This window comes from Gobius niger, assembly GCF_951799975.1.
Source record: "Gobius niger genome assembly, chromosome: 14".
Lineage (NCBI taxonomy): Eukaryota > Metazoa > Chordata > Actinopteri > Gobiiformes > Gobiidae > Gobius > Gobius niger.
The window spans coordinates 32,238,811-32,266,075 of record NC_136865.1 but is presented as its reverse complement, the minus strand read 5'-3'; the positions used below and the strand labels follow the sequence as shown (position 1 = coordinate 32,266,075).

The 27,265-nt window shown below is 38.0% G+C and overlaps 1 protein-coding gene and 1 pseudogene across 2 annotated transcripts in view; both read right to left on the bottom strand.

The window, feature by feature from the left end:
• The window catches only part of LOC306973889 (cell adhesion molecule CEACAM5), a 270,429-nt gene that overhangs the window by 77,395 nt on the left and 165,769 nt on the right, over window positions 1-27,265 (bottom strand). The window lies entirely within an intron of this gene.
• LOC306973420 (regulator of G-protein signaling 7-like) lies at window positions 12,117-12,787 on the bottom strand (annotated as a pseudogene). Its single transcript has one exon. The product of its transcript is annotated as a regulator of G-protein signaling 7-like (transcript).

The window sequence follows — 27,265 nt, the reverse complement described above, 5'->3', positions numbered from 1 at the left end:
GTTATGACCTGTTCACACAGTGAAAGAGCCTCGTACAAAAACCTCCTCAGACTGAACTGAAACTGACTCGCTTCAGTGAACGCCCAGTTTACAGACAGACTTCATGAGTGTTTTTGACAGTTACCACTTCAGCTTGTGAATGAATTAAAATATGTTTGTGAATATTAATAAATGAGCTTGATCGAAATATAATAAAGAACATAATAACAAAAAATCAAACATAATCTGAATGAATGTGTGACCTAAACGGAGAGACTGATTCTGAAGAACGCTGACAGGCATATATGCCCACAGAGCTCATATTCAGGTCACTAATGCAGCAGCCGAAACTGAACAGAATGCAGCCATTAATGTATAGCCTGCTCTCAGGACAGCGCCCCCTACCTATACCTTGAAAATTGCAGTTTGGACGCACAGGAAGTCAGCCATTTTGACTTTCAATTGGCTTTTTAAGTGGCTTGTTAAATGGCTTGTTAAGTGGCTTGTTAAGTGACCCGCCCATCCTCTGTGAAAATACACAGAGTTCTTATTCTGGCAGCATGTTGGCCTCTGTCAGAGCTTCTCCTGAAATTCGTCAATTTTCCTACTTTCCCATTTTATTCACAAAAGCCACAGTTTTAGACCCGTACATATACTACCCCTCTCTCCCAGAAATAATTTTTAATTTGAACGTTTTTGGCTCCAAATTCAGTTTTTTTGAACTGTACAATCACAGGAAGTTCAGTTTGGCTGTTTCCTGTCCGTCTCTCTGTGTGTTCCTTGTACTATATGGGTCTCACCAGGGAATTTGCCATAATTATAATAACAAAATGATTCAATAGATATTGCTTAAACTGTAAATCCATTTTCTGTTTCCTGTTTTCTGCAAATAAATGACAATAAATACAATAAATCTAAAATCGGCCGGGTCATTCAGTTGTACTGTGTAGTTCCAATGGTAGAGCGCTGGGTTCCCATCCTGGAAACCGCTGGATCGATTTCAACCACAACTCTTTATTTGTTGGGGGGACTCGGCAAGCCCATATTTGCATAGAGTTATTGCTCAGTGATCGTGGTCTCAGGTGAAAGAGTTCAAACACACACTTGACACTTTTCTAATGCTTTTCTCCTTTTACGTGCACACATTGTAAGATCTTTCTCAGTACGGCTGTTTAACTGTGCTTGTGTTAGAAAAATGACCTGAAATTACCTCTCTCCTCCAGTGCTGGGAACGAATTTCGGCCCAGAAATGTAGAGAGTAGCCCACATCAGGCCCACATCAGGCCCACATCAGGCCCACATCAGTATGGAGTCACAGCTCAGTGATAGTGTGCTGGTCTTCGGTGTAGGAGTTTGCTTGTTAAAATATGGCTTTGACACTTTTCTAATGCTTTCTCTTTTCCTGCCGGGACAAGAGTGAGGCCCGGTTGGGTGTGAGGCCGAGAGGGGGAGGGGGTGCAAGGGGGAGGAGAGTCTTTATTGCGGCTTTAATTATTATTTGTTATTCAAACAAACACAGTAATCTAAAATAATGATTATTTTCCATGAACTTCATAACATCTGGAAGTGACTTATTAAATAAGATAAAATTACAGCTAAATTAGTGTTGGATTAACATTGAAACTGTAAATGCCACTGACTCCAGGATTCTGTTTGTTATTTCTTTCATATAATATGTGAAATATATAAATAAAGTAAATTATTAATGAAAAATGGAAACCTATGATGTAAACATGTATGAAAAAACAGAGACATTGCTGTAATTTCTGATATTTTTTATTTATTAATGAGAAGATTTTCAAGATGTAAATTATTTATTGATTTTTATATAAAAGAGGAGCAGACATGAGCAGAAAGCAGTGAGGAGTTTATTAAAGCAGATGTTAATGCAGAGCTCTGTATGTCAGCAGAAGTGACAGCAGGGGGCGCTGTGTCAGTCCTGGGAACACTGCAGTGCGCTCAGTGACAGCAGGGGGCGCTGTGTCAGTCCTGGGAACACTGCAGTGCGCTCAGTGTGTGGGACACTGGACTCTGGGAGCCCTGTCTGGCCTCACAGCTCACAGCCACAGCGCCCTCCCTCCACTGCTGTGCGGTCAGCGTCAGGCCCACGCTCCAGCTGTAGTGGCCGTCCTTTAGCGGCAGCGCGGGGCTCCTCTGCTCCACAGCGCTCACACCGGCGCCGGACACCTTCCAGGACACGCTCCAGTCTGACGGGAAGCCCTTGTTGGCCAGGCACATGAGGGTGGCCTTCCCCTGGGCCAGCTCCGACCTGGAGGGGGGCAACACTGTGAGGGCGGGGGCCACTCGACCCACTGCGGACACAGCACAAGGGCCAATCAGAGACACATATGGGTTTATGACACAGAGACACAGAGTCACCACAAAGATTCTTTTGACTCAACAAAAGCAGCACAAACAAAGAAACAAAGAATCAGGAGTTTGGACAAAGATGAAATGATGTTTCTCTCTTTTGTAATGAATGTGGTTTGAAAAACAGCTGCCACAGACTCCACTGAAGCTGCACCACTGAAAGGTTTCAGAGCTAACGACAAACGTCCCCAGAGTTTCCCCTGAGACAGAGTCACTTCACTTTTATATTTTTAAACTGATCTGAGAGAAAACGCTTTACAAATAAAAGATAAAACTAATGAAACTAATGAAAGTTTAAGTTTCTTCATTTTGGAAGAAACAAAAATATTTATAGAAAACCTTTTTAAAAGTTCAATTAAAAAAACAACTGTCATTTATAAAATATAACAATTTATTTAATAATTCCTCATTTTTTCACATATTTAGTATTTTCTAGATTTATTTTGCTGTTGTAAATGCACATTTTGTTTGAGGGGCAAATATTTATTTTCTCTTATATCTCGGTGTTTTAGTTGATGCACAAACCTCAAGAACAACAAGAGCCACAGACGGATTTAACAACAGACTATTTATTTAAACTCACTTTAAATAAGAAGTACATCATCAGAAATAAGTTTGAAAAAGCAAAAATTAGAGGAAACATTTTTGTAATGTATGTATTTTATATAATTAGAAAAAATATACTGTAACAACGTTGTATTGCTAATTAAAATATTAATTATTGATATTTTTTTATAATTATTAATATTTTTAAATCTACATTTGCAAAAACTATTTATTTCATATTTCATAATTTCTCACATATTTTGTATTTTCTAGATTTTTTTGGTTGTTGCAAAAACACATTTTCTCTGTGGGACAAATATTTATTTTCTCTTGTATCTTTGTCTTTAGTTGATGAACAAACACAGACAGATTTAACTACAGACTATTTTATATAAACTCACTTTAAATTAAAAAGTAGATAAATCAAAATCAGCAAAAATATATTTGACGACACAATAATCAGATGAAACACTTTTATAATATTTCATATATAAACTGTGAGTAATACATTTATATTTGTATGAATATTCTTAAATCTATATTTGCGACTCCGTCTTTACCGTCTCCATTTACTGCTGCAAATCTTCACCGAGTCAAAGATCTGTTTAACTTAAACTTGTTTGGGGACGATAGAAACGCACAGACACGGATAACGGTACGTTTACATTCTATAATTAATAAAAGACACTCAAACTTTAAAAATGAGAGGAATTTGAAACAACATTAATAAAGTTTAAACATATTTTTTGAAGAAACAATAAAGAAGTGACTTACAGTTGAGCTCCAGTCTGGTTCCTCCACCGAACGTCCACCACAGTGACACAAAGTCATGAAGCGCTCGTACAAAAACCTCCCAGCGCTGAACAAACCATTCAGCTGCTCAGACACAGAGCTTGTTTTAAGACATGGTTTAAATACAGATAATATAATAATATAAGAACATGTTTATTCATCACAACATTAAATCGTGTTATATTGAAGGAAGTAAAATATATGAACATTTAATGGAAATAAATATTGAAAACTTTTCACCAAGACAATAATAAATGACATGGAAACACATTTTATATTAAATCTGACTTGTTGTTTTGCCGAACACAAACTTCATTCAGGGACTTTTATTAAAACTACTGTAACATTTAAGTCATTTTTATCAATCAATCAATCAAACTTTATTTATAAAGCGCTTTTCATACCGAAAAGGTATCACAAAGTGCTTTACAGTTACAACATTTAAAACAATGCGCCTGCACAATCTCCCATATATACATTTTATGTATTAGGATTAAATAAATAGATTAGTCAGTTAAAGCTAAGCTAAAAAGGTGGGTCTTGAGCTGCTCTTAAAAACATGAACGTTCTCTGCAGCCCTTCGCTCCTCCGGCAGGTCGTTTGAGGGACGTAATATTGGAAAGACGCCTCACCGTGAGTCTTTTTGTTGACTTTAGGAATAACTAGGAGACCTCTGCCGGAGGAGCGAAGGGGCCGTGAAGGTTCATAAGATAAAAGCATTTTTGAAAGATAAGAAGGACCAAGACCATTAAGACATTTAAAAAACATTAAAATAACTTTAAAATCTATCCTGAAACACACGGGGACCTAAAAATAATCCTAAACAGTGAAGGAGCAAGAGCACAGCCCTGAGGGACTCCAGGGAAACATTTTCAATTTGACCTAAAATGGAGACAGTGTCTGCCTGATCCTGATGTTACAGACCCTGCAGCTGCTCAGATGTGGAGCCTCATTTCCATAGACACTTTGCATGAGCAGCTGCATGGTCCAGTGAGACTCTTTAGATTCCTCAGAGGTGACTCTTTATATTCCTCAGAGGTGACTCTTTATATTCCTCAGAGGTGACTCTTTGCTCTGAAGCTCCTTCATGAAGCTCCTCATCTCCAACATGACTTTGGTGCGTGTCCTCGTGTGGACTGTCCTCTGCTGCGTCTTCATCACAGAGTCCAGAGGACAGACAGTGACAGTGAGTCAGGCCCAGACTGTGAGCGCCGCCCTGGGGGCCACTGTGAACATACCGTGTTCTGTCAGTCAGGATGTGTATTATGACAGTGCTCATGGTCACCGCTTTTACTGGTACCAACAGAGAGATGGAGAAACTCCTAAAGCTCTGATTTATCTTGCAACAACTCGAGTGTCAGATGTTCCCAGTCGTTTTTCAGGCAGTGGATCTGGGTCCAGCTTCACTCTGACCATCAGTGGAGTTCAGCCTGAAGATTATACTGTTTATCTCTGTAAGAGTTATCACTACATAAACAGTCAGAATGTGTTCACACAGTGAAAAAGACTCGTACAAAAACCTCCTCAGACTGAAGTGAAACTGAGCGGCAGCTACTCGCACTTCACTGAGTCTGAAGCCGACGCTGCTGAAACATCATAACTACATTGAAGACAAACTTGAGTCCAGTAAAGCTTTAAAGAAGAGAGTAAAATAAATACAAAATAAACACTGGCTTCTGTATTTAAACTTAATGAATGACTGAAAGTCTCAAAGTCCAGAGTCTGAGAGACTAATGAATCTAATCCACTGAGTAAAGATGGAAGAGGAGAAGAAAACATTCTTAAGCTTGATTTTGAAGCTTTTATTTTAAATGAACGTCTGGAGGACTTCTTTGTGTTGTTTGCATTTAACCCTAAGTTATTGTCAAGACTAATAATTGTGAAAGAGAAAAATTAAAATACAAAAGAATAATTCACTTTCTAAAAAATGTTCACATTGAAAAAAAAAACATTATTTTCTTTAATGAAATTTGTAAAATGGACAAACTCCGAAACCTTAAACTCTCGTATATTTATATTTATCTCTCTATATTTATATTTGAGCTCGACGTGTAGAAAATTAAACCTGTCGTGTCTGTAGATACAAACAACATGAAGAGTTTAAATTAAAATATGAACCATGAATATAATGATTACTTTGGGGAGAAGAACCTTCATGTGATGAATAAATAAAGCAGTGCTAATAAATGTGTCTGTGATTGAGCCGGGGTTATAATAAAAAGTGTCACATTATTTAGTTTAGTGTCGTAGAGTTTGTGAAAGTGTCGGCCTCAGCGTTTCAGTCTGTCCTAGAATAACTCTCCTTAGGGACGTCCCACGTCAAGATATTCCCTCATGTCCAGCAGTTTATCCTCACATCACTGACCTGAGCCATTAAAACATTATTACATTAGAAAGATAGAAACTGTCTTTAATTACAGAAAAACTTACTCTTTAAATAATAAAGTCTTTTGTGGTAAAATGTGTTTCCACAAGTTGATCATCTGTGAAGCTGATTACAACTCAAATTAGATTTACAATTCAACTTAAATAATACAAAAAAATTGGGAAAAGTGCAGCGTACTATAGTGCGTCTTTTTGTCCTTTTTTGAGTGTTTTATTAGAATAATGTAGATGTTAAATGTACTTTGGATTTTTCTCAATACAAAGACTAAATATTTCATTAGTGCATTTTTTTAAAATAAAAGGTAAACGTACAATAAATAGTGATGGAGCAAAAACCGAGCCCTGAGGGACTCCATGAAAAACAGTTTTAAAGAGCGGATATTCTGTTTTTGTTATTTAAAGATAGAAAAAAAGTATTGTTCAGGTTTCAGTATCGTAAACCAAATATCATTAAAGTCACATTAACTCTGCTCTCTGACCTCAGACTGAGCCACTTCAGCTTGTGAATAAATTAAAAGATGTTTTAAAATATATATATTTTAATTCATTGTTTTAATGAAGGTAAAGTTGAAATTACACATTTATTAATGCAGCACATTTTTTTTACTTAGTCCTGTTTATAAACTGAAAACATGTGTTTGTTGAAATGAGCTTCATCTAAATATCATAAAGAACGTAATTACAAAAAAATTACAAATAGTCAGAATAAATAAATTAAAACACTGTAATCAAAAATAATGATTATTTTCATAAACTTAACAGCATCTGGAATTAATTTCTTTTTTTAAATTTTTTATTATCATTTATTTAAGTGACTTAATAAATACAACGAAATTAAAGAAAAATTAGTGTTGGATTAACATTGAAACTGTAAATGTCACTGACTCAAGATTCTGTTTGTGATTAATTAATAAAATATAAATATGAAATATATAAATAAATTCATGTATTAATGAAATATTATTATGTTGCACTTTCTGATATTTTTCATTAATTAATGAGAAGATTTTCAAGATGAAACTGAGTTATTTATTTATTTTTATATAAAAGAGGAGCAGACATGAACAGAAAGCAGTGAGGAGTTTATTAAAGCGGATGTTAATGCAGAGCTCTGTATCTCTGCAGCAGTGACAGCAGGGGGCGCTGTGTCACATGTTTATTCAGCAAAATATGGGGAAATTTATATAGTGTTATATTTCATTCATGTGCCATAGAAATAAAGTTGACCTTTCAAAGAACTAAAATATAAAATCATAAAACGGAAATAAATATTCAAAAACTTTTCACCGAGAATGAATGAAACATTTAAATGGCGACATTTTCGATTAAATCTGACTTGTTGTTTTGCTTAACAGGGACATTAACTTTTGTTAAATCTAAATGATTTTTTATAACTAAAAATGGTCCTTGGACATTAAAAAGTGAAAGAGCAAGAGCAGAGCCCTGAGGGACTCCAGGGAAACATTTTAAATTTGACCTAAAATGGAGACAGTGTTTTTTCTGATCCTGATGTTACCGACCCTGCAGCTGCTCAGATGTGGAGCCTCATTTCCATAGACACTTTGCATCATCAGCTGCATGGTCCAGCGGGACTCTTTATATTCCTCAGAGGTGACTCTATATTCCTCAGAGGTGACTCTTTATATTCCTCAGAGGTGACTCTTTATATTCCTCAGAGGTGACTCTTTATATTCCTCAGAGGTGACTCTTTATATTCCTCAGAGGTGACTCTTTATATTCCTCAGAGGTGACTCTTTATATTCCTCAGAGGTGACTCTTTGCTCTGAAGCTCCTTCATGAAGCTCCTCATCTCCAACATGACTTTGGTGTGTGTCCTCGTGTGGACTGTCCTCTGCTGCGTCTTCATCACAGAGTCCAGAGGACAGACAGTGACAGTGAGTCAGGCCCAGACTGTGAGCGCCGCCCTGGGGGCAACCGTGAACATACAGTGTTCTGTCAGTCAGAACGTGTATTATTACAGTGGCTATGGTCACTACTTGTACTGGTACCAACAGAGAGATGGAGAAACTCCTAAAGCTCTTATCAAATTTGCAACAAATCGAGTGTCAGATGTTCCCAGTCGTTTTTCAGGCAGTGGATCTGGGTCCAGCTTCACTCTGACCATCAGTGGAGTTCAGCCTGAAGATTTTACCGTTTATTACTGTCAGAGTCATCACAATATCAACAGTCAGGCTGTGTTCACACAGTGAAAAAGACTCGTACAAAAACCTCCTCAGACTGAAGTGAAACTGAGCGGCAGCTGCTCGCACTTCACTGAGTCTGAAGCCGACGCTGCTGAAACATCACTGCAGTATTTAAGACAGACTTAAGTCCATTAAAGCTTTAAAGAAGAGAGTAAAATAAATACAAAATAAACACTGGCATCTGTATTTAAACTTAATGAATGACTGAAAGTCTCAAAGTTCAGAGTCTGATAGACTAATGAATCTAATCCACTGAGTAAAGATGCAAGAGGAGAAGAAAACATTCTTAAGCTTGATTTTGAAGCTTTAAATGAACATCTGGAGGACTTCTTTGTGTTGTTTGTATTTTACCCTAAGTTATTGTCAAGACTAATAATTGTGAATGAGAAAAATTAAAATACAAAAGAATAACTTACTTTCTAAAAAATGTTCACATTGAAAAAAACATTATTTTGTAAAATGTAAAATTTGTAAAATGGACAAAATCCGAAACCTTAAACTCTCGTATATTTATATTTATTTCTCTATGTTTATATTTGAGCTCGACGTGTAGAAAATTAAACCTGTCGTGTCTGTTGATACAAACAATATGAAGAGTTTAAATTAAAATATGAACCATGAATATAATGATTACTTTGGGGAGAAGAACCTTCATGTGATTAATAAATAAAGCAGTGCTAATAAATGTGTCTGTGATAGAGCCGGGGTAATAATAAAAAGTGTCACATTATTTAGTTTAGCGTCGTAGAGTTTGTGAAAGTGTCGGCCTCAGCGTCTCAGTCTGTCCTAGAATAACTCTCCTTAGGGACGTCCCACGTCAAGATATTCACTCATGTCCAGCAGTTTATCCTCACATCACTGACCTGAGCCATGAAAACATTATTACATTAGAAAGATAGAAACTGTCTTTAATTACAGAAAAACTTACTCTGTAAATAATAAAGTCTTTTGTGGTAAAATGTATTTCCACAAGTTGATCATCTGTGAAGCTGATTACAACTCAAATTAGATTTACAACTCAACCTAAATACTACAAAAAATTGGAAAAAGTGTAGCGTAATATAGTGCGTCTTTTTGGCCTTTTTTGAGTGTTTTATTAGAATAATGTAGATGTTGAATGTACTTTGGATTTGTCTCAATAAAAAGTCTGTAAATATTTCATTAGTGCATTTTTTTTTATATTAAAAGGTAAACGTACAATAAATATTGATGGAGCAAAAACCGAGCCCTGAGGGACTCCATGAAAAACAGTTTTAAAGAGCGGATATTCTGTTTTTATTATTGAAAAGATAGAAAAAAAGTATTGTTCAGGTTTCAGTATCGCAAACCAAATATCATTAAAGTCACATTAACTCTGCTCTCTGACCTCAGACTGAGCCACTTCAGCTTGTGAATACATTAAAAGATCTTTTAAAATATATATATTTTAATTCATTGTGTTAATGAAAGTAAAGTTGAAATTACACATTTATTAATGCAGCACATTTTTTTACTTAGTCCTGTTTATAAACTGAAAACATGTGTTTGTTGAAATGAGCTTCATCTAAATATCATAAAGAACGTAATTACTAAAAGAAGAAGAAGAAGAACTAAAACATTACAAATAGTCAGAATAAATAAATTAAAACACTGTAATCAACAATAATGATTATTTTTCATGAACTTAACAGCATCTGGAATTAATTTTATATTTTTTATATTTTATTGTTATTTAGTTAAGTGACTTAATAAATGCGATTCTGTTTGTGATTCATTAATACAATATAAATATTAAATAAATAAATAAATAAATAAATTCAATCATTAATGAAAAAATTAAACATATTATGAAATCATGAAACTATAGTGGTAATAAAAACACAGAGTCATTGTTGCAATTTCTGATATTTTTCATTTATAAATCAGAAGATTTTCAAGATGAAACTGATTTATTTATTTTCACATAAAAGATGAGCAGACATGAGCAGAAAGCAGTGAGGAGTTTATTAAAGCAGATGTTAATGCAGAGCTCTGTATGTCAGCAGCAGTGACAGCAGGGGGCGCTGTGTCACATGTTTATTCAGCAAAATATGGGTAAATTTAAATAGTGTTATATTTCATTCATGTGCTATATATTTAAAAACTTTTCACCAAGAATGAATGAAACCTTTAAATGGCGACACATTTTCGATTAAATCTGACTTGTTGTTTTGCTTAACAGGGACTTTAACTTTTGTTAAATCTAAATGATTTTTTATAACTAAAAATAGTCCTTGGACATTAAACATTGAAGGGGCAAGAGCACAGCCCTGAGGGACTCCAGGGAAAATTTTTAAATTTGACCTAAAATGGAGACAGTGTTTTTTTCTTATCCTGATGTTACAGACCCTGCAGCTGCCCAGATGTGGAGCCTCATTTCCATAGACACTTTGCATGGTCCAGTGAGACTCTTTATATTTATATTCCTCAGAGGTGACTTTATATTCCTCAGAGGTGACTTTATATTCCTCAGAGGTGACTCTTTGCTCTGAAGCTCCTTCATGAAGCTCCTCATCTCCAACATGACTTTGGTGTGTGTCCTCGTGTGGACTGTCCTCTGCTGCGTCTTCATCACAGAGTCCAGAGGACAGACAGTGACAGTGAGTCAGGCCCAGACTGTGAGCGCCGCCCTAGGGGACACCGTGGACATACAGTGTTCTGTCAGTCAGAATGTGCATTATTACAGTAATCTTGGTCACTACTTGCACTGGTACCAACAGAGAGATGGAGAAACTCCTAAACCTCTTATACGCCATGCATCAAATCGAGTGTCAGACGTTCCCAGTCGTTTTTCAGGCAGTGGATCTGGGTCCAGCTTCACTCTGACCATCAGTGGAGTTCAGCCTGAAGATTCTACTGTTTATTACTGTCTGAGTAATCACTACATCAGTAAGAGTGTGTTCACACAGTGAAAAAGCCTCGTACAAAAACCTCCTCAGCTAAACTGAACTGAAAGTGATTTGCTTCAGTGAACTCACAGCACATGTCACAGTGTCCTAAAACATATTCAATCATAAAACTCCAGCCTGAATATATCAGTTAAAAAATTATTACAATAAATGTAAAATTCCAAATACATAAAATGATGAAATCAATGAAGTACATTCTGACATTGTTATTTGAATACTTTTAAAAACTAGACTGAAAATAAATAAGCTCACATTTATTTATTTTTTAACAGATAGAGGGGGAACTTTAATAATACAAGTAAGTAAAAGTGTTCTTTACATAAGAGACTGGAGACACATTTTTGCAGTTTTTGAAATGTGACTTTACACGTGCAATGGAAATAATATGTGCTGATTATTGTAGTGCAAGAAAAGCAAAGTAAATGCACAGTAAATAAATCTAAGAATAATTATAATATACATGTATTGGATATTCATTCTGCACACAACACTTCCCACAGTGACAAACTATTGGTGACCTCCAACCATAACTTGTATTTAGCTGATGTTTATAATAGAATAATAATAATTATCAATAAATATGTTCTCATTATTTATTGATTTTTCTCTCTGACATCATCTGTAGGAGCTGGAAGTGAACGAGGGGCTGAAAGATCCCGGCGTTCCGATGGAAAAGCTGGAACGGCGTATGGGAAGTCCTCAGATGACATCTCTACTGCCAGTTCATCCATGTCCCTGCACGGGCCCAGCAGTGGCCAGCGGGGAAACACTGGAGAAATCTACTGTGCGGAGAGACAGGGAGGAGCGCTGCTCTCCTGGAGGACATGCAACATCCCATGGACCACAGACACACACTGGCCCGGCTCCTGTCCTGTGTGAAGACACGACTCGACTCCCCACATCCCACAGCGAGAGAGAGAGATGGCGTTGAGTTTAGTTTGATGGCACATGATTGGACAGCCTCGTAGATCCTGTTTGTGTGACCTGGAAGCAGTGACCTTCAGAACAAGTTCTTACTTTTCTTCTTCTTGGCTTGTAGTAGCTCCTGGAGGCACTGGAACGGATGAAACGGCTGTAAGAATCACTATTCATCAATTTGTAGATGTGCTCCTTCGAATGCGTACCGTCCCAGGTCTTTGACATTCTGGGTGGTCTTGTCGTAGCTCTTGGAGTCCACATTAATGGCACTGGGCCCCCTGGGATGGGACGCCACCAGAACCTGAGATTCTCTGAGCTGAACTCAGACTCCAGGAAGACTCCAGACTCCCCACAGGATCTTTCAGGACCTCATCAATGCCAAAGGCCCATCGCTTTACCCTCTGCCCCCCCGGCTCCTTCCTTCCAGTTCCCATAATGTTGTGTCGTCTGAGATCCAGGGGTTGGACGGGTCGGGTGGCGTGAGGCACGGGTCATATTAAAGGTACTGCTCCGTGTAGACACTTTGGACATTTTCACTCGATGTCGGTCTCATTGCAATTGCCAAAAGGTCACCTTTTCCTGCAGCTCCTCCTCTGTGGGCTGCTTGGCCTCGGACGCGGGGGTGTGGGTGGGACTGTGAGTGCGGATGTCGTTCTGCAGCCCGTACAAAGTTCACATTCATGTGCATTTGACCCATCCTTTACTGGACGACCCGTGAGGAGCAGTGGGTGACAGCAGGACCTCCAGATGTGGAGCCAGGCTGATGGTCAGAAACACCTGGAGGATTTACTTATTGTACATGTTTTTAGTGGCAGGGGAAACCGGAGAAAACCTTCGCAGACACAGGGAGAACATGCAAACTCCACAGAAAAATTATTATTATTGTAAAGCTGATGTTGATTCTTCCCGTTATGACCTGTTCACACAGTGAAAGAGCCTCGTACAAAAACCTCCTCAGACTGAACTGAAACTGACTCGCTTCAGTGAACACCCAGTTTACAGACAGACTTCATGAGTGTTTTTGACAGTTACCACTTCAGCTTGTGAATGAATTAAAATATGTTTGTGAATATTAATAAATGAGCTTGATCGAAATATAATAAAGAACGTAATAACAAAAAATCAAACATAATCTGAATGAATGTGTGACCTAAACGGAGAGACTGATTCTGAAGAACGCTCACAGGCATATATGCCCACAGAGCTCATATTCAGGTCACTAATGCAGCAGCCGAAACTGAACAGAATGCAGCCATTAATGTATAGCCTGCTCTCAGGACAGCGCCCCCTACCTATACCTTGAAAATTGCAGTTTGGACGCACAGGAAGTCAGCCATTTTGACTTTCAATTGGCTTTTTAAGTGGCTTGTTAAATGGCTTGTTAAGTGGCTTGTTAATTGGCTTGTTAAGTGGCCCGCCCATCCTCTGTGAAAATACACAGAGTTCTTATTCTGGCAGCATGTTGGCCTCTGTCAGAGCTTCTCCTGAAATTCGTCAATTTTCCTACTTTCCCATTTTATTCACAAAAGCCACAGTTTTAGACCCGTACATATACTACCCCTCTCTCCCAGAAATAATTTTTAATTTGAACGTTTTTGGCTCCAAATTCAGTTTTTTTGAACTGTACAATCACAGGAAGTTCAGTTTGGCTGTTTCCTGTCCGTCTCTCTGTGTGTTCCTTGTACTATATGGGTCTCACCAGGGAATTTGCCATAATTATAATAACAAAATGATTCAATAGATATTGCTTAAACTGTAAATCCATTTTCTGTTTCCTGTTTTCTGCAAATAAATGACAATAAATACAATAAATCTAAAATCGGCCGGGTCATTCAGTTGTACTGTGTAGTTCCAATGGTAGAGCGCTGGGTTCCAATCCTGGAAACCGCTGGATCGATTTCAACCACAACTCTTTATTTGTTGGGGGGACTCGGCAAGCCCATATTTGCATAGAGTTATTGCTCAGTGATCGTGGTCTCAGGTGAAAGAGTTCAAACACACACTTGACACTTTTCTAATGCTTTTCTCCTTTTACGTGCACACATTGTAAGATCTTTCTCAGTACGGCTGTTTAACTGTGCTTGTGTTAGAAAAATGACCTGAAATTACCTCTCTCCTCCAGTGCTGGGAACGAATTTCGGCCCAGAAATGTAGAGAGTAGCCCACATCAGGCCCACATCAGGCCCACATCAGGCCCACATCAGACCCACATCAGGCCCACATCAGGCCCACATCAGGCCCACATCAGGCCCACATCAGTATGGAGTCACAGCTCAGTGATAGTGTGCTGGTCTTCGGTGTAGGAGTTTGCTTGTTAAAATATGGCTTTGACACTTTTCTAATGCTTTCTCTTTTCCTGCCGGGACAAGAGTGAGGCCCGGTTGGGTGTGAGGCCGAGAGGGGGAGGGGGTGCAAGGGGGAGGAGAGTCTTTATTGCGGCTTTAATTATTATTTGTTATTCAAACAAACACAGTAATCTAAAATAATGATTATTTTCCATGAACTTCATAACATCTGGAAGTGACTTATTAAATAAGATAAAATTACAGCTAAATTAGTGTTGGATTAACATTGAAACTGTAAATGCCACTGACTCCAGGATTCTGTTTGTTATTTCTTTCATATAATATGTGAAATATATAAATAAAGTAAATTATTAATGAAAAATGGAAACCTATGATGTAAACATGTATGAAAAAACAGAGACATTGCTGTAATTTCTGATATTTTTTATTTATTAATGAGAAGATTTTCAAGATTTAAATTATTTATTGATTTTTATATAAAAGAGGAGCAGACATGAGCAGAAAGCAGTGAGGAGTTTATTAAAGCAGATGTTAATGCAGAGCTCTGTATGTCAGCAGAAGTGACAGCAGGGGGCGCTGTGTCAGTCCTGGGAACACTGCAGTGCGCTCAGTGACAGCAGGGGGCGCTGTGTCAGTCCTGGGAACACTGCAGTGCGCTCAGTGTGTGGGACACTGGACTCTGGGAGCCCTGTCTGGCCTCACAGCTCACAGCCACAGCGCCCTCCCTCCACTGCTGTGCGGTCAGCGTCAGGCCCACGCTCCAGCTGTAGTGGCCGTCCTTTAGCGGCAGCGCGGGGCTCCTCTGCTCCACAGCGCTCACACCGGCGCCGGACACCTTCCAGGACACGCTCCAGTCTGACGGGAAGCCCTTGTTGGCCAGGCACATGAGGGTGGCCTTCCCCTGGGCCAGCTCCGACCTGGAGGGGGGCAACACTGTGAGGGCGGGGGCCACTCGACCCACTGCGGACACAGCACAAGGGCCAATCAGAGACACATATGGGTTTATGACACAGAGACACAGAGTCACCACAAAGATTCTTTTGACTCAACAAAAGCAGCACAAACAAAGAAACAAAGAATCAGGAGTTTGGACAAAGATGAAATGATGTTTCTCTCTTTTGTAATGAATGTGGTTTGAAAAACAGCTGCCACAGACTCCACTGAAGCTGCACCACTGAAAGGTTTCAGAGCTAACGACAAACGTCCCCAGAGTTTCCCCTGAGACAGAGTCACTTCACTTTTATATTTTTAAACTGATCTGAGAGAAAACGCTTTACAGATAAAAGATAAACTAATGAAACTAATGAAAGTTTAAGTTTCTTCATTTTGGAAGAAACAAAAATATTTATAGAAAACCTTTTTAAAAGTTCAATTAAAAAAACAACTGTCATTTATAAAATATAACAATTTATTTAATAATTCCTCATTTTTTCACATATTTAGTATTTTCTAGATTTATTTTGCTGTTGTAAATGCACATTTTGTTTGAGGGGCAAATATTTATTTTCTCTTATATCTCGGTGTTTTAGTTGATGCACAAACCTCAAGAACAACAAGAGCCACAGACGGATTTAACAACAGACTATTTTATTTAAACTCACTTTAAATAAGAAGTACATCATCAGAAATAAGTTTGAAAAAGCAAAAATTAGAGGAAACATTTTTGTAATGTATGTATTTTATATAATTAGAAAAAATATACTGTAACAACGTTGTATTGCTAATTAAAATATTAATTATTGATATTTTTTTATAATTATTAATATTTTTAAATCTACATTTGCAAAAACTATTTATTTCATATTTCATAATTTCTCACATATTTTGTATTTTCTAGATTTTTTTGGTTGTTGCAAAAACACATTTTCTCTGTGGGACAAATATTTATTTTCTCTTGTATCTTTGTCTTTAGTTGATGAACAAACACAGACAGATTTAACTACAGACTATTTTATATAAACTCACTTTAAATTAAAAAGTAGATAAATCAAAATCAGCAAAAATATATTTGACGACACAATAATCAGATGAAACACTTTTATAATATTTCATATATAAACTGTGAGTAATACATTTATATTTGTATGAATATTCTTAAATCTATATTTGCGACTCCGTCTTTACCGTCTCCATTTACTGCTGCAAATCTTCACCGAGTCAAAGATCTGTTTAACTTAAACTTGTTTGGGGACGATAGAAACGCACAGACACGGATAACGGTACGTTTACATTCTATAATTAATAAAAGACACTCAAACTTTAAAAATGAGAGGAATTTGAAACAACATTAATAAAGTTTAAACATATTTTTTGAAGAAACAATAAAGAAGTGACTTACAGTTGAGCTCCAGTCTGGTTCCTCCACCGAACGTCCACCACAGTGACACAAAGTCATGAAGCGCTCGTACAAAAACCTCCCAGCGCTGAACAAACCATTCAGCTGCTCAGACACAGAGCTTGTTTTAAGACATGGTTTAAATACAGATAATATAATAATATAAGAACATGTTTATTCATCACAACATTAAATCGTGTTATATTGAAGGAAGTAAAATATATGAACATTTAATGGAAATAAATATTGAAAACTTTTCACCAAGACAATAATAAATGACATGGAAACACATTTTATATTAAATCTGACTTGTTGTTTTGCCGAACACAAACTTCATTCAGGGACTTTTATTAAAACTACTGTAACATTTAAGTCATTTTTATCAATCAATCAATCAAACTTTATTTATAAAGCGCTTTTCATACCGAAAAGGTATCACAAAGTGCTTTACAGTTACAACATTTAAAACAATGCGCCTGCACAATCTCCCATATATACATTTTATGTATTAGGATTAAATAAATAGATTAGTCAGTTAAAGCTAAGCTAAAAAGGTGGGTCTTGAGCTGCTCTTAAAAACATGAACGTTCTCTGCAGCCCTTCGCTCCTCCGGCAGGTCGTTTGAGGGACGTAATATTGGAAAGACGCCTCACCGTGAGTCTTTTTGTTGACTTTAGGAATAACTAGGAGACCTCTGCCGGAGGAGCGAAGGGGCCGTGAAGGTTCATAAGATAAAAGCATTTTTGAAAGATAAGAAGGACCAAGACCATTAAGACATTTAAAAAACATTAAAATAACTTTAAAATCTATCCTGAAACACACGGGGACCTAAAAATAATCCTAAACAGTGAAGGAGCAAGAGCACAGCCCTGAGGGACTCCAGGGAAACATTTTCAATTTGACCTAAAATGGAGACAGTGTCTGCCTGATCCTGATGTTACAGACCCTGCAGCTGCTCAGATGTGGAGCCTCATTTCCATAGACACTTTGCATGAGCAGCTGCATGGTCCAGTGAGACTCTTTAGATTCCTCAGAGGTGACTCTTTATATTCCTCAGAGGTGACTCTTTATATTCCTCAGAGGTGACTCTTTGCTCTGAAGCTCCTTCATGAAGCTCCTCATCTCCAACATGACTTTGGTGCGTGTCCTCGTGTGGACTGTCCTCTGCTGCGTCTTCATCACAGAGTCCAGAGGACAGACAGTGACAGTGAGTCAGGCCCAGACTGTGAGCGCCGCCCTGGGGGCCACCGTGAACATACAGTGTTCTGTCAGTCAGAATGTGTATTATCGCAGTGATCTTGGTCACCAAATATTCTGGTACCAACAGAGAGATGGAGAAACTCCTAAAGCTCTGATTTATCGAGCATCAAATCGAGTGTCAGATGTTCCCAGTCGTTTCTCAGGCAGTGGATCTGGGTCCAGCTTCACTCTGACCATCAGTGGAGTTCAGCCTGAAGATTATACTGTTTATCTCTGTAATAGTTTCCATGACTATGTGTTCACACAGTGAAAAAGCCTCGTACAAAAACCTTCTCAGACTGAACTGAAACTGAGCGGCAGCTGCTCGCACTTCACTGAGTCTGAAGCCGAGGCACATCTGTAAAGTGGATTCTTACTCAAACTATTTGTTAGATTCAACTTAAATATAAAAAATGTGACAAAATTGTATTTTATTCAAATATCACAGATGTCGAATGTTGATTTCGAAGTTCTTTATTTTAACTTTTTTTATTGTTTAATACAAACTGTTAATATTTGATTCCTGCATTTAATTTGAAAAAGATAGATACACATATGATGGAGCAAAAACTGAGCCCTGAGGGACTCCATACAAAGGATTTTAAAGTGAAGCTAAAACAGAAAGTGCTGCTGTGGCTGTAAGTGCGTCTCTGATCCTCACACAGAGGAAACTCCAGTCGATCTGAGTGTCCAGGCTAAAAGGAAACTCCCGACGCGACTGAGCAGCGATCAGCGCCGGCTTTAGCTCTGCTCCTGTTCACAAACACGTGACTGACGGACTGTGGGACCGTTTACGTTCAGACACAGACGTAAAGGCGGTCACGGTCCAAGTGCTCACTGACCAAAGGCTCCGGCGGATAAAGGACTTTCAGACAAAAGGTCAATCTGGAGGTTTGGACCTAATCCTCACAAGTAATTATCAGGAAAACATTTGGAGATCGGACTGAGTGTGTTTGCATATGTGTCCTCAGGAGGTCAGTGGCTCCAGTATGTGTGTGTTTTAGGGCTGGGATTAATTCATTGACTTGAAATGATTTTCCTTTGAATAGCCTGATATCGATTCAAAAACCCTTCAATGAAAAAAATAGTTAAAAAAAATAAACTCCCCCTACTAATGTAAATATTCATATTTTTATTAATTTACTAAGTTCGAGTTATTTTCTACTAGAAATAATTTGAAATTTCAATTGAAAACTAACCTCTACAATATAATATATTTGTTCATCAACATGAGACACAGGAATTTGATTATTTTATTTCTTACAGAAGATTAAAATGTCAATAATTGATCTAATAATGGAAATAGACATTTGAAAAGATCAATGAATTTTTAAATGAACTTCAACATATTGTTTTGTTAAACACAAACTTCATGCAGACACTAAAACTTTCATTCAAACTAATGTAAATCTTAAGTGAGTTTTATGAAATAAAATTAAAACATTAAACAGTGGAGGAGCAAGAGCAGAGCCCTGAGGGACTCCATGGGCAAACTTTTAAATTAGACTTAAAATGGAAACAGTGTCTTCTGATCCCGATGTCGAGCCTCATTTCCATAGACACTTTGCATGAGCAGCTGCATGGTCCAGTGAGACTCTTTATATTCCTCAGAGGTGACTCTTTATCTTCCTCAGAGTTGACTCTTTATATTCCTCAGAGGTGACTCTTTATATTCCTCAGAGACTCTTTATATTCCTCAGAGGTGACTCTTTATATTCCTCAGAGGTGACTCTTTATATTCCTCAGAGGTGACTCTTTATATTCCTCAGAGGTGACTCTTTATATTCCTCAGAGGTGACTCTTTATATTCCTCAGAGGTGACTCTATATATTCCTCAGAGGTGACTCTTTGCTCTGAAGCTCCTTCATGAAGCTCCTCATCTCCAACATGACTTTGGTGTGTGTCCTCGTGTGGACTGTCCTCTGCTGCATCTTCATCACAGAGTCCAGAGGACAGACAGTGACTCTGAGTCAGGCCCAGACTGTGAGCGCCGCCCTGGGGGCCACCGTGAACATACCGTGTTCTGTCAGTCAGAATGTTTACAGTGATTCATACGGTCAACACTTGTACTGGTACCAACAGAGAGATGGAGAAACTCCTAAAGCTCTGATTTACTTGGTTTCATCTCGAGTGTCAGATGTTCCCAGTCGTTTTTCAGGCAGTGGATCTGGGTCCAGCTTCACTCTGACCATCAGTGGAGTTCAGCCTGAAGATCTTGCTGTTTATTACTGTGAGATTTACCACGACAGTCCGTATGTGTTCACACAGTGAAAAAGCCTCGTACAAAAACCTCCTCAGACTGAACTGAAACTGACTCGCTTCAGTGAACTCTCCACAGATTAAAACACTTTATAAGATGTAGCACCATAAAGTTCACAACCAGAGTCACCGACACGAAAAAAGTAATTCCATAACTTATTATAAAATAACTTCTTTCATTTTAATCTTTTAATGTAGCAGCTCTAACATTAAATAAGTAAATACATGAATGAACAAAGCATGAAGCTAAGACTGTTTATACATAAACAATAATCTGTCAAATGACTTATGTGATACATATGAGACAAAGAAAAAACTTTTTACAGACTTCTTCAAATTGTATTTCAATGAGAGAAAATTAAAACATGGAAAGATTCTGTTAATTATTCATGAACATTATCAGTATCTCAGATTTCTGCTGTTTTTTTAACTTCATGAAATTATTTTGTCCATATTCAAACTGAACTGAAAAATGAATATTAAATAATCACAAAGGTTCCTGAGCTGTTATCTGTACTGTGGTCAGTGTCGTCTGCTTCGTCAGCGACAAATGACTTTACACATATTTATACAGAATCTTAATTAACATTTTATTTGTTTGACTCTGCTATTATAATAAAGACCTTTCCTGATCTCCTTCCAGCTGCAAATGGAAAAGTGTTTATTGTTAAAGCTCATTCTGACACATTTATATTTTAGTTTTAAAATCAAACAAATCGTCAATTGTATCGGGCCCTTGTGAAGTGAATCAACTTGATTTGGTGAATCTGAATGGATCCCCAGCCCTGGTGTGTTTGAACATGTGTCTTCAGTGGGTCAGTGGTTCCTGTGTGTGTGTTTGCATTTGTGTCCTCAGTAGGTCAGTGGTTCCTGTATGTGTGTTTGCATATGTGTCCTCAGTAGGTCAGTGGTTCCTGTATGTGTGTTTGCATATGTGTCCTCAGTAGGTCAGTGGTTCCTGTATGTGTGTTTGCATATGTGTCCTCTGTAGGTCAGTGGTTCCTGTATGTGTGTTTACATATGTGTCCTCAGTAGGTCAGTGGTTCCTGTGTGTGTGTTTGCATATGTGTCCTCAGTAGGTCAGTGGTTCCTGTATGTGTGTTTACATATGTGTCCTCAGTAGGTCAGTGGTTCCTGTATGTGTGTTTGCATATGTTTGGTGGTCCAGCCGTTAAGAGCCCAGTGCTGCTCCTTCAGAGACACTCCCACACCAACAACACAATGAGCCTGATGTCCCTGCAGCTGTTCCTGCTGGCCCTGGGGCTCCTGGGTCGGGGTGAGGACATCTCTGGGTCACACACTGCTCCTTTGGACACCTGCGGGGTCTGTCTCAATAACTCTTCTTGTGTTTTTCAGCTTCTTCAGGAGCAGAAATCCTCCTGACTCAGACTCCTGCAGCTGCAGCTGTGGAGAGAGGAGCCTCGACCTCTGTCAGATGTCAGTCCAGTTCAAGTGTTGCTTATCATCTTGCCTGGTATCTTCAGAAAGGCTCAGAGCCTCCAAAGCTGCTGATCTCTTCTGCTTCTTCTCGTCACACTGGAGTCTCCAGTCGTTTCAGTGGAAGTGGTTCTGGATCTGATTATTCTTTGACCATCAGTGGATTTGAGGCTGAAGATGCAGGAGTTTATTATTGTCAGCAGTATTACAGCAAACCGTTCACACAGTGAAAAAGCCTCGTACAAAAACCTCCTCAGACTGAACTGAAACTGACTCGCTTCAGTGAACTCACAGTCAGACTTTATAAAGTTATTTAAACTGTTTCCACTTCAGCTCAAACGTTTTACTTATAAAATCAGGACAATATATTTTTCACATGAACAAGAACTCTTTTATCATCAGTTTGGTTAATAATTGTGAGGTTTATTTACTGAATCTGTGAAGTTCTTTCTAAATAGATGTTGGATGTTCCTCTAAATGTGCTCTGTTTAAAGACAAGTCTGAGCAGAAGCGTCTGTGGAACAATATTAAAGACTCACTTTTAAAAACTCCAAAGTATTTGAAGGATTAACGTAGAGAAAAATAAAAAATAACCAGAATAAATGAATGTGTCGCGTAAATTGAAGGAGTGAGGACACAGCCCTGAGGGACTGACCCTGCAGCTGTTCACAAACACTTATTTTGGAGAATGATCTTTTTAAATAAGTTCATGTCGGCTTGAAAAAACAAGTTTAACGGTAAAAAGTGTCTGTGTCGCTAAAATAAGCTGTGATAAATTAATTAACTGAACTTTATGTAATTAATTAATTCTATGTAATAACTAATTAATTGTTGATGAATCATATGAATAAAAACAGACTCATTGGTGCGATTTACTTTGACTTTATTGAAGCAGATGTGGATGCAGAGCTCTGTATCTCAGCAGAAGTGACAGCAGGGGGCGCTGTGTCAGTCCTGGGAACACTGCAGTGCGCTCAGTGACAGCAGGGGGCGCTGTGTCAGTCCTGGGAACACTGCAGTGCGCTCAGTGACAGCAGGGGGCGCTGTGTCAGTCCTGGGAACACTGCAGTGCGCTCAGTGTGTGGGACACTGGACTCTGGGAGCCCTGTCTGGCCTCACAGCTCACAGCCACAGCGCCCTCCCTCCACTGCTGTGCGGTCAGCGTCAGGCCCACGCTCCAGCTGTAGTGGCCGTCCTTTAGCGGCAGCGCGGGGCTCCTCTGCTCCACAGCGCTCACGCCGGCGCCGGACACCTTCCAGGACACGCTCCAGTCTGACGGGAAGCCCTTGTTGGCCAGGCACACGAGGGTGGCCTTCCCCTGGGCCAGCTCCGACCTGGAGGGGGGCAGCACTGTGAGGGCGGGGGCCACTCGACCCACTGCGGACACAGCACAAGGGCCAATCAGAGACACATATGGGTTTATGACACAGAGACACAGAATCACCACAAAGATCCTTTTGACTCAATAAAAGCAGCACAAACAAAGAAACAAAGAATCAGGAGTTTGGACAAAGATGAAATGATGTTTCTCTCTTTTGTAATGAATGTGGTTTGAAAAACAGCTGCCACAGACTCCACTGAAGCTGAACCACTGAAAGGTGTCAGAGCTAAAGACAAACGTCCCCAGAGTTTCCCCTGAGACAGAGTCACTTCACTTTTATATTTTTAAACTGATCTGAGAGAAAACGCTTTACAAATAAAAGATAAAACTAATGAAACTAATGAAAGTTTAAGTTTATTCATTTTGGAAGAAATAAAAAAAAGGTAAATATTTTATATCAAATCTTTGAATTGCTTCAATTAGAAATGACAAGCTGTCAGTTGTAAAATAAAACAATTTATTTAATAATTCATCATTTTGTCACATATTTAGTATTTTCTAGATTTATTTTGCTGTTGCAAAAGCACATTTTGTTTGTAGGACAAATATTTATTTTCTCTTATATCTCGGTGTTTTAGTTGATGCACAAACCTCAGGAACAACAAGAGCCACAGACGGATTTAACAACAGACTATTTTATTTAAACTCACTTTAAATAAGAAGTACATCATCAGAATTATGTTTGAAAACGCAAAAATTAGAGGAAACATTTTTGTAATGTGTGTATTTTATATAAATAGAAAAAATATACTGTAATAAGGTTGTATTGCTAATTAAAATATTAATTATTAATATTTTTAACTCTATATTTACAACTCCGTCTTTACCGTCTCCATTTACTGCTGCAAATCTTCACCGAGTCAAAGATCTGTTTAACTTAAACTTCTTTGGGGACGATTGAAACGCACAGACACGGATAACGGTACGTTTACATTCTATAATTAATAAAAGACACTCAAACTTTAAAAATGAGATGAATTTGAAACAACATTAATAAAGTTTAAACATATTTTTTGAAGAAAAAATAAAGAAGTGACTTACAGTTGAGCTCCAGTCTGGTTCCTCCACCGAACGTCCACCACAGTGACACAAAGTCATGAAGCGCTCGTACAAAAACCTCCCAGCGCTGAACAAACCATTCAGCTGCACAGACACAGAGCTTGTTTTAAGACATGGTTTAAATACAGATAAACTCTGCTGACATTAATATAAGAACATGTTTATTCATCACAACATTAAATCGTGTTATATTCAAGGAATTAAAATATAAAAATATTTAATGGAAATAAATATTGAAAAAACTTAATAATTAATGAAATGGAAACACATTTTATATGAAATCTATAACTTTTATTAAAACTACTTTAATATTTAAGTCATTATTTATTATTATTTAAAACCTAAAAATAATCCTAAACAGTGAAGGAGCAAGAGCACAGCCCTGAGGGACTCCAGGGAAACATTTTATTTTTGACTTAAAATGGAGACAGTGTTTTTTCTGATCCTGATGTTACAGACCCTGCAGCTGAACAGATGTGGAGCCTCATTTCCATAGACACTTTACATGAGGAGCTGCATGGTCCAGTGAGACTCTTTATATTCCTCAGAGGTGACTCTTTATATTCCTCAGAGGTGACTCAGAAGTGACTCTTTATATTCCTCAGAGGTGACTCTTTATATTCCTCAGAGGTGACTCTTTATATTCCTCAGAGGTGACTCTTTATATTCCTCAGAGGTGACTCTTTATATTCCTCAGAGGTGACTCTTTATATTCCTCAGAGGTGACTCTTTGCTCTGAAGCTCCTTCATGAAGCTCCTCATCTCCAACATGACTTTGGTGTGTGTCCTCGTGTGGACTGTCCTCTGCTGCGTCTTCATCACAGAGTCCAGAGGACGGACAGTGAGTCAGGCCCAGACTGTGAGCGCCGCCCTGGGGGCCACCGTGAACATGCAGTGTTCTGTCAGTCAGGATGTGTATTATCACGGCAGTTATGGGCACTACTTATCCTGGTACCAACAGAGAGATGGAGAAACTCCTAAAGGTCTTATTTACTATGCAACAAATCGACTGTCAGATGTTCCCAGTCGTTTTTCAGGCAGTGGATCTGGGTCCAGCTTCACTCTGACCATCAGTGGAGTTCAGCCTGAAGATTTTACTGTTTATTACTGTCAGAGTATCCATGTCAGTCCGTATGTAATCACACAGTGAAAAAGCCTCGTACAAAAACCTCCTCAGACTGAAGTGAAACTGAGCGGCAGCTGCTCGCACTTCACTGAGTCTGAAGCCGACGCTGCTGAATCATCACTGAACACGAACAACTTAAAAATGTAATCACTTAAAAACATAAAATAAAAAAAAAGGGAAAAATTAAAAAACAGCGACAACAAATGTGTGTCTTAAAGTAAACTGACAAATAAATTGGATACAGTGAGTAAAATATGGTAAGTATAGTAATGAAATGTGTCAAAATGTGCTGTAAACAAAAGCTTAAACTCTTGTTCTGACGTCTCCACACTCCAGATGTTCAGACGTGTCCAGCGGTTTATCCTCAGTCACGACAACAGCCACAAACACAACATTATTAAACAGGAACGATAGAAATGATCTTTATTCATGATGAATGTGTTTCCTCAAGTTGATCATCTGTAAAGTGGATTCTTACTCAAACTATTTGTTAGATTCAAAAAATGTGTTTTATTCATATATCACAGATGTCGAATGTTTAAATTTCTTTATTTTAACTTTTTTATTGTTTAAAACAGACTCTGTTAATATTTAATTCCTGCATTTTATTTGAAAGACATAAATAAACATATGAAACAAAACATTGATGGAGCAAACACTGAGCCCTGAGGGACTCCATCCAAAGGATTTTAAAGTGAAGCTAGAATAGAAAGTGCTGCTGTGGCTGTAAGTGCGTCTCTGATCCTCACACAAAGGAAACTCCAGTCGATCTGAGTGTCCAGGCTAAAAGGAAACTCCCGACACGACTGAGCAGCGATCAGCGCCGGCTTTAGCTCTGCTCCTGTTCACAAACACGTGACTGACGGACTGTGGGACCGTTCACGTTCAGACACAGACGTAAAGGCGGTCATGGTCCAAGTGCTCACTGACCAAAGGCTCCGGCGGATAAAGGACTTTCAGACAAAAGGTCAATCTGGAGGTTTGGACCTAATCCTCACAAGTAATTATCAGGGAAACATTTGGAGATCGGACTGAGTGTGTTTGAATATGTGTCCTCAGGAGGTCAGTTAAATAAATCGGCTAATGGAAACATCAGCACATGTGCTGCAATTTTAAGAAACTTTACATCAAGGCCATCTGGACCAGAACTACAGTTCGTTTTTAAGCCACATAAAGAATGATAAACATCAAGAGGTGAAATTTTCAAAAAAGAACATGAGGGATTAGTGCGTAATCTGTTTAGGCCACCTGACAGAGAATAGGAACTATTTGTATTGCTACTGATGGTAGAGAAGTTTTCATTAAAAGCTTGAGAGATAATTGAAGGATCAGAAACCATATCATTATTTACTACCACATGATCTGTTTTGCTTTTGGATTTATTGAGAAGATGTTTATTTTTACTAACTTACTAAGTTCGAGTTAGTTTCTACTAGAAATAATTAGAAATTTCGGTAACACTTTATAATAACTACACCTTATTTAGCCTTTATAAATGATGAGTTTGCACTTCATCACTATTACTACTTCATCACTTAATAACTACTTAACTACTACATTTAATGCCAAACTCATCATGAATTGTTATTCATACTTGACTTATTCCTTTGATAAGTAGTTATTAAGTGTTAGTCACACTTTTCTAATGCATTGTTCATGATTAATTCATTAATTCATTCATTTTTGTCTACCTTTTTTATTTGAAGAAAGGGGCACTTAGCATAAGCGTTGTCTTCATCGTGCTCCTTTTCAATCATGTATATAAAATTAAAAAAAAAAAAAATCATGTATAGTTGTTGAAATGTGAAAACATGTAACTAACATGACTGAAATAAATAAATAAATAAAAAATAAATTAACTGTTAACTCATCATTTATAAAGGCTAAACAAGTGCTGCCGAAATTTCAATTGAAAACTAACCTCTACAATATAATATATGTGTTCATCAACACGAGACACAGAAGTTTGATTATATTATTTCTTTCAGAAGATTAAAATGTC